The 6,378-nt window shown below is 64.6% G+C and overlaps 1 pseudogene; it reads left to right on the top strand.

The window, feature by feature from the left end:
• Positions 1 to 3,342: 3,342 nt before the first annotated feature.
• LOC119517424 lies at positions 3,343 to 5,458 on the top strand (annotated as a pseudogene).
• The last annotated feature ends 920 nt before the right edge of the window (positions 5,459 to 6,378 follow it).

The raw sequence follows: 6,378 nt of genomic DNA on the forward strand, positions 1-6,378 counted from the left end.
GTGGGACGGGTGGGATGGGTGGACGGGTGAGAGGGCCCTCAGCGCTTTCACAGGGCTGCGGGGCCCAGAGAGCCCTGGAATGAGGCTGGGTTCTGTGCCTGGTTCCCAGTGAAGCGGAGGTGTGGCTCCTGCTGCCCAGGTGACACCTCCCTGCCTCTGGCAAATGAGGACCACGTGCACGTGGTGAGTGTCTGGTGGAGTCAACCTGTGTGACGGAGGCGGTGGCCCCTGCCATGGCAGAGCCAGCGAGCCAGGTTCTGCGGAGCTGGAGGGACAGCCAGCCATTAGGTTCAGCTCTAGCACTCCTTGGGTATAGGCTGGATCGTGGGCCAAGTGTGACTGGCCCTGGTGTGGGGTCACCTTTAGGGAGTGAGCTCTGGGCAGAGAGGGACCACACACCAACAGGGAGCCGGACTCCGGCTGCATTGTCCAATTTCCATATTAACGTCTGACATCAATGACACTGATACTGCTATAGTATTAGCCAAAGCCAATGCTTTATTCGGCTCCCCGTGGCTTCCACCCGACGCCCTTTCTCTGCCCCTAGACCCACCCAGGACCCCCCGGCCTTTGCACGTCAGGTCCTCTGTGGGCTCCTCGGGCAGGGGCTGGGGTCTCAGGCTTCCCTGGTTTTGGTGGCCCGGACAGCCCTGAGGACGTTCCCGCCATAACACGGTCCCATATGGTCAGGCCTGCCTGGTTCCCACATCAAACGGAGACACGAGTTTGTTGAAGAAGCTTCAACCAGGAAAACTGGAGGAAAGAAAATTCTTTCTAAGACCAGTTTGAAGTGAGAAAGGTGAGTTTAGCTTTTACAGTTCAACAAAGGAGTGGTGACTGGTCCAGAGAGCAGCAGGAAAAACAAGCAAGCTGAAGTCGCAGGATTCGTTGAAATGGAGCAGAGTTGCCTGCACAGCTTGTTTGGTGGGTGCACTGGGTTATCCGCAGACCCTCCTCTCTGGTGACCACTCAGGCCTTCGGTCTTGTCCTTCAAGGGGGGAAGGTGCTGGACCGGCTGTATGGGTGTCACCTGCGTGGGGGGACATCTGATTCCACAAGCGGGGCCAGGAAAAAGGCTCCTTAACCAGCCAGGAGCAGAGAGGAGGCTTAGGAGATTAGGTGGCAGAGAACTGCGCCAGCGAGGGCTCCCAGGCCCGGGGGGACTCGGAGCCACTCAAGTGAACTGACGACAGTGAGCGTTTCCAGCTCCTGAAGCCCACACGTGGCATCTTCCTGCTAAAGGACCGCACTGGCACTTTCCCCACTACTCAGCTGTCAAGGTCAGGGGTTTGCAGGATGCCCCCCCCCCCCCGCCCCGCCCTGTTGGGATTTGCCCGGCACTTTTCTCTCAGGTAGGTGGGGTTGGGTGGAGGACCCCAGAGGCCAGTGCCCTCTTGTCACCCAGGTCAGGGGTGTCTGCTGTCAGCAGGCGCATCGTCTCCCAGCACCCGGGGTGGCCGTGTCTGTCAGGATCTCCTGGAAAGCCCCCCCTTTTTGCCCTCTCCACTGTGGAAGGAGCCACCCGCGCAGCCCACGCATGAGGAGCGGGGAGTTTTGATTCCTCCCCGAGGCAGGGCATCTCTGTGAATAGTTTGGGTTCTTCTGTGCAGGAGATTTGTCCCCTCTCCCCTCCCTGTCTGTTCATTTGGTCACCCGTGGCCATTTCGGTGAGGACTCAGGGACACTTACCTTACTTTGGGCTAGAATCCAGTGCTGCGTTACTCATTTGCAGCTCGCGTTCTTCCAGCCAAGGCCACTGGGAGCCCTGCCAGGTGGCTCCTGGGTCCGTTGATCCACCTCCTCCTGAGTGCAGTGTGTGCATGTGTGCGTGTGTGTGCATGTGCGTTTTAGCACTTCCTGGTTCCTTTCACTGGAGGATGGTATAGAAGCCGAGGTCTGGGTGCTAGACATGAACAGTGGCACCTACTAGCGTTTTTACTTGTCCAGAACCTGTCCACCCCTCTCCCCAAGAAACAGTCCCAGCATCCTGAGGGTCCCGTCCCCGAGACTCTTGTGTTCCCAGCTGTACGCAAGCCTGGCCTGGTCCACCCAGCAGAAGCAGAGTCCGGCTCCCTGCCCACAGAGAGGATGGCTGGGGCCCGGGGAGGTCTGGGGTTCTCTGGGATTCCCGGGCCAGGCCCAGCGTGGGCTGTTCTGTCCTGTCCTCACAGCCCTTGGGGGCTCAGCTTCCCCAGCATCGCAGAACCCCACCTTCCTCCCAGTGGCTGGGCACAGGCCCCCGGGGTTCTGGGGAGGGAGCCCACCCACCACCCCACAGGGCCTCAGGGGACCAGAGAGGGCAGCGAGCTGTGGGGGTGGAGGAGGGGGGAGGTGTGGGGGGTGTGGGGAGGGGCGTGATTTTAGCATTATAGTGAGGTAGAGTGATTTGTAGGGTAACGTCTAAGCTACTGCGCATGTCGGCTGGGCCCATTTTGGTTAGATCCAGCTTCGGTTATCACGATAACTTTGGACTTGGGGTGGGTTCTCAGCTAACCTAAGACCCTTCGTTAATAAATATTAGGGGCTGTATTTAGCGATCATAGGACTTAAAGTCAAAAAACTGGATGAATGGGTACACGTGGAGGCCAGTCACAAGGTTTTTGCAATCAGAAGGACGTAACATAAAGGGTACACAATTGTCACCAGAGAGCAAGGCAGCTGGATCATAGCTCAGGTTTCGAGTACGTCCCTCTGTCTACTCAAATACACCAGAAAGTAAAAAGGAATATCTGTATAATGATTTGGTAATTGTAATTGTCTCCTAAATCCTAACTTCCTGGTTACACCTCAGGGCTGCAGCCTCCTTCTGGGGAGACCCCTGGCCCTGGGTTTGGTGAACTCTGAGAAGCCACGGCCGGCTTTGTTGGCATTTCCAGCAGGCTCTGGCTGAGGCTCCACTGCCTCCCTCCAGGGACCCGGAGGTGGTCCCCACCTGCCCCCGCTGGGAGGGAGTCTGTCCCCAGTCCCTGAGGGTCTTGGGGCTCACAGGGCACTCTGGGGTGGCCTGCCCCACCGCCCACCCCCACTTCACCAGTCAGCAGCCTTTTCCCACCATCCTTGGGCTCAGTGGCTGGGCAGCTGCGGGAGGCTTAGGGTCCCCAGGCCCTCAGGGTGAAGTCTGACAGGCCTCAGCATCTCTGCCCAGTGGGGGGGGCGTCCCCTGCACAGAAGGCCCCGGCTCTGCTGTTTGCCCTGGACAGAGCCCGGCCTCCCGCTGGGGCCAGCGGTTAATGAGAAGCCAGGTGGGGGAGGGCCGTCCCCTGGCATAAGGCCCCGGGCAGCCGGGGCCCTTCCCACATCCTCCCCGCAGACCGCTGGGGACAACTGGTCGAGTGCTGGACCATGTCCCAGCTGGTGGAGTGTGTCCCCAACTTCTCCGAGGGGAACAACCAGGAGGTGAGGTGCTGGCGCCCCCGAGGCCGCTCAGGTCGGGGAAGTGGCGGCCGAGCAGGAGGGGCAGGGCCCCCGCGGGGCTCCCGAGGGCTGTGCTTGTGTGCGGGGATTTGGAGGAGCGGGTCGGGGTGCTGGGAAGGTCGGGGCTGGGGTTCCCGGCGGGACCGCGGAGGGATGGCTGGAAGGCGGCTGCTCCACAGTGCTGCCCCCGTTGACCCCCTGGCCCCAGGGCCTCGTTCTCACATCTGGAAACGGCCCCCGTGGGGTGGGGGCTGTGGTGGGGTCCCACGGGTGTCTGTTCTCGCGTGTCGACTCGCCGAGTCCTCACAGTCCTGCGAGCGGCACCGCATTGTCCCCACCTTACCCAGGAGTAAACCGAGGCGGGGAGAGGTTAAAGGTGCGGGTTGTGCTCCAGCCTCAGTGGCCCTGTCCTGCCACCGGGAAGGCTCCGGCCGTTCCGCCCCTTCCCCTGCCGCCCCCACCTGGTCCTGCGGTGCCTGGGCGGACGCTCCCGCCCGGGTCCTGCTTCCTGCCTCAGTTTCTCCCTGGAGGGCATCCGCTCCTTGGCCCCCCACCGTCCGCGGTGCACGGTCTGGGTTGGGGGGCATGTGTCTTTTAGACGATTCGCAAATGCCCAGCGAGCCCCATTAGTACCCGTTGGGGGAGGGCGGGGGCCGTGGCCACCCCGAGGAGCCTCCTTCCCTGTCCGAGTGGGGAAACCGAGGCCGGGCTGTCCCCGCAGGTGATCGACGCCATCTCCCGCGCCATCGCGCAGAGCCCGGGCTGCGCGCTGCTGGACGTGGACGCAGGCGCTCCACCAACCGCACCGTCTACACCTTCGTGGGGCGGCCCGAGGATGTGGTCGAGGGGGCCCTGCGCGCCGCCCGGGAGGCCTCGCGGCTCATCGACATGAGCAGGCACCGAGGTGGGGGGCGCGGCCGGAGGGAGGGGACGTGGCGCGGGCTGTGGGCCCCCGTGGCGGGGGCTTCTCCCGGGTTCCCCGAGCCCCTGGCGCGCCCGGTGCGCGCGGAGCCCCCTGCGCGGGCCTCGCTCCGGGCTGCGGCTCCGCCAGGGACGCCCGCGCGTGACCCCCTAGGGCCCGTCCCTCCGGCGCCTGTTCTCAGCCGACCCTCGCGGCCCTTGGCCCTCCCGTCCCCACTTCCCAGCGGCCCACCGAGCTCCCTGCGCAGCGACCCGAGAGACCCCCTGGAACAGCCCCCGGCCGCCGCCCTGGCGGTGCTTAACCCACACCGAGCCGTGGGGCAAGGGTCAGGGGCCACTCGCGGCGTGGGGGAGGCCAGGGCCTCGGACCGCAGGTCACCGGGCGGGAGGCACCGGGGCGGGAAATGGCGCTCAGCTGGCGGTGGGGCCGAGCTGACACCACGCAGGAGCCGGCTGGGCCTGGGCGGAGGGGGCCTCAGTCGCCCCTGGGACGCTGCTGACCGCGGCTCCACCTGTCCACTCGGACCCCCCCACCGTGGGGGGACTTAGGGCAGCAGGGAAGTCCCGGCTGTAGGCGCAGGGGCTGCCCCGTGGCACGAGGGGCACTGACAGCCAAGTCCTGCCCTTGCCGCTGGCCCAGACTCGCCCACCCTTGGTGAGTTACTCTGAGACTTTCAGAAGGACGGGCCTATCACAACAACAAACACCAGGCCCAGCTGCTTCTCCTGGGAGGGCCACCCGAAGGCCAGGGGAGGAACCACTGCCACCCGTGGTGGCACCACCAGCGGCACCAGGCTGGGGTGCAATGGAGGCCCTCGGCCAGCTGGGCACGCAGGTGGGGTGGGTGGTCAGGCTGGGGTGGGAAGGGAGTGGGGCAAGGGGGCCTGCCGAGCGGGCTCCTCAGCTCCCCCCCTCTGCAGGGGAGCACCCCCGGATGGGTGCCCTGGACGTCTGCCCCTTCGTCCGGTGCGGGGCGTCAGCATGGACGAGTTGTGCTCTTGCCCAGGCTTTCGGCCAGAGGCTGGCGGAGGAGCTGGGTTGGCCGGGTGAGTGACCCAGGAGGGGCACCCCATCCAGGCCAAGCCCGCAGCTGCCCGCTTCGCTCACTCGGATCAGCCCCACTGCTGCCCTTGTTCTTACAAAACAAAATGACCAGGAACACCTGGCAGCAGGGAGGGCCCGGCCGCCTCAGTGATGAGATGAACACGCCCCACGTCCAGTCCGAGGCCACGGCTGGGCCTCGCTGCCTGGCATCGCTGTGAGGGCAGTGAGAACCTTTCAGCCTCTCTGCCAAGCAATATGGCAGGAACAAACAGGAGCCTCAGAGTTTGCCCTCTCATCTATAATTTCCCCTGGGGATTAACCAAAGAAGACAATATCCCAAACAAATGGAGAGAAACTGGAAACAAAGAGAATGTCCGACAAGGGGGTGGGGTGGGGGCCCTGCCGGGCAGGTGGCAATGGGCAAGCAGATGAACCCCAGCTGGAACGGCCTGGGTGTGGGCCTGGCGACAGGCTGGTGTGAGTGCCCAGGCTCTGGGGACAAGCAGCTTTCCTCGGCGCGCTCACCCGGAGGCTGCCTGCAGCTCTCCTGCCACGGATGGCTTTCCCGGGGGCTCCTGCTCGGAGGACACTGCCCCTCGGCTGTGCGTGGGGGGTGGGGGCTAGCCCCGTCCACCCTCCGGGGGCAGAGAAAAGGACTGCTCTGCGGGGAGAGGAGAGGCGCGGTGGAGGGTCCCCCTGGAGAGAATGGCCCTGTCCCCTTCTGCTCCGGGAATGGGGGGTCCCCGGCCCTCCGGCCACTGAGGGCTGACAGCGGGCTCCCCGCAGTGTACCTGTACGGCGAGGCGGCGCGGACGGACAGTCGCCAGACCCTGCGGCCATCCGGGCTGGAGATACGAGGCCCTCCCTAAGAAGGTGCTGTACCCTCCCTCTGCGGGGGGGATCTGGGGCGCCCGTGCCCCAGGCACTGCTGGGCACTGCCCCCCAATCATGGCGGGGGCGGGTCCTGCAGCCCTGCGCCCCAGACCCTGGCGGGCCCCT

This window comes from Choloepus didactylus, chromosome 21 (assembly GCF_015220235.1).
Source record: "Choloepus didactylus isolate mChoDid1 chromosome 21, mChoDid1.pri, whole genome shotgun sequence".
Taxonomy (NCBI): domain Eukaryota; kingdom Metazoa; phylum Chordata; class Mammalia; order Pilosa; family Megalonychidae; genus Choloepus; species Choloepus didactylus.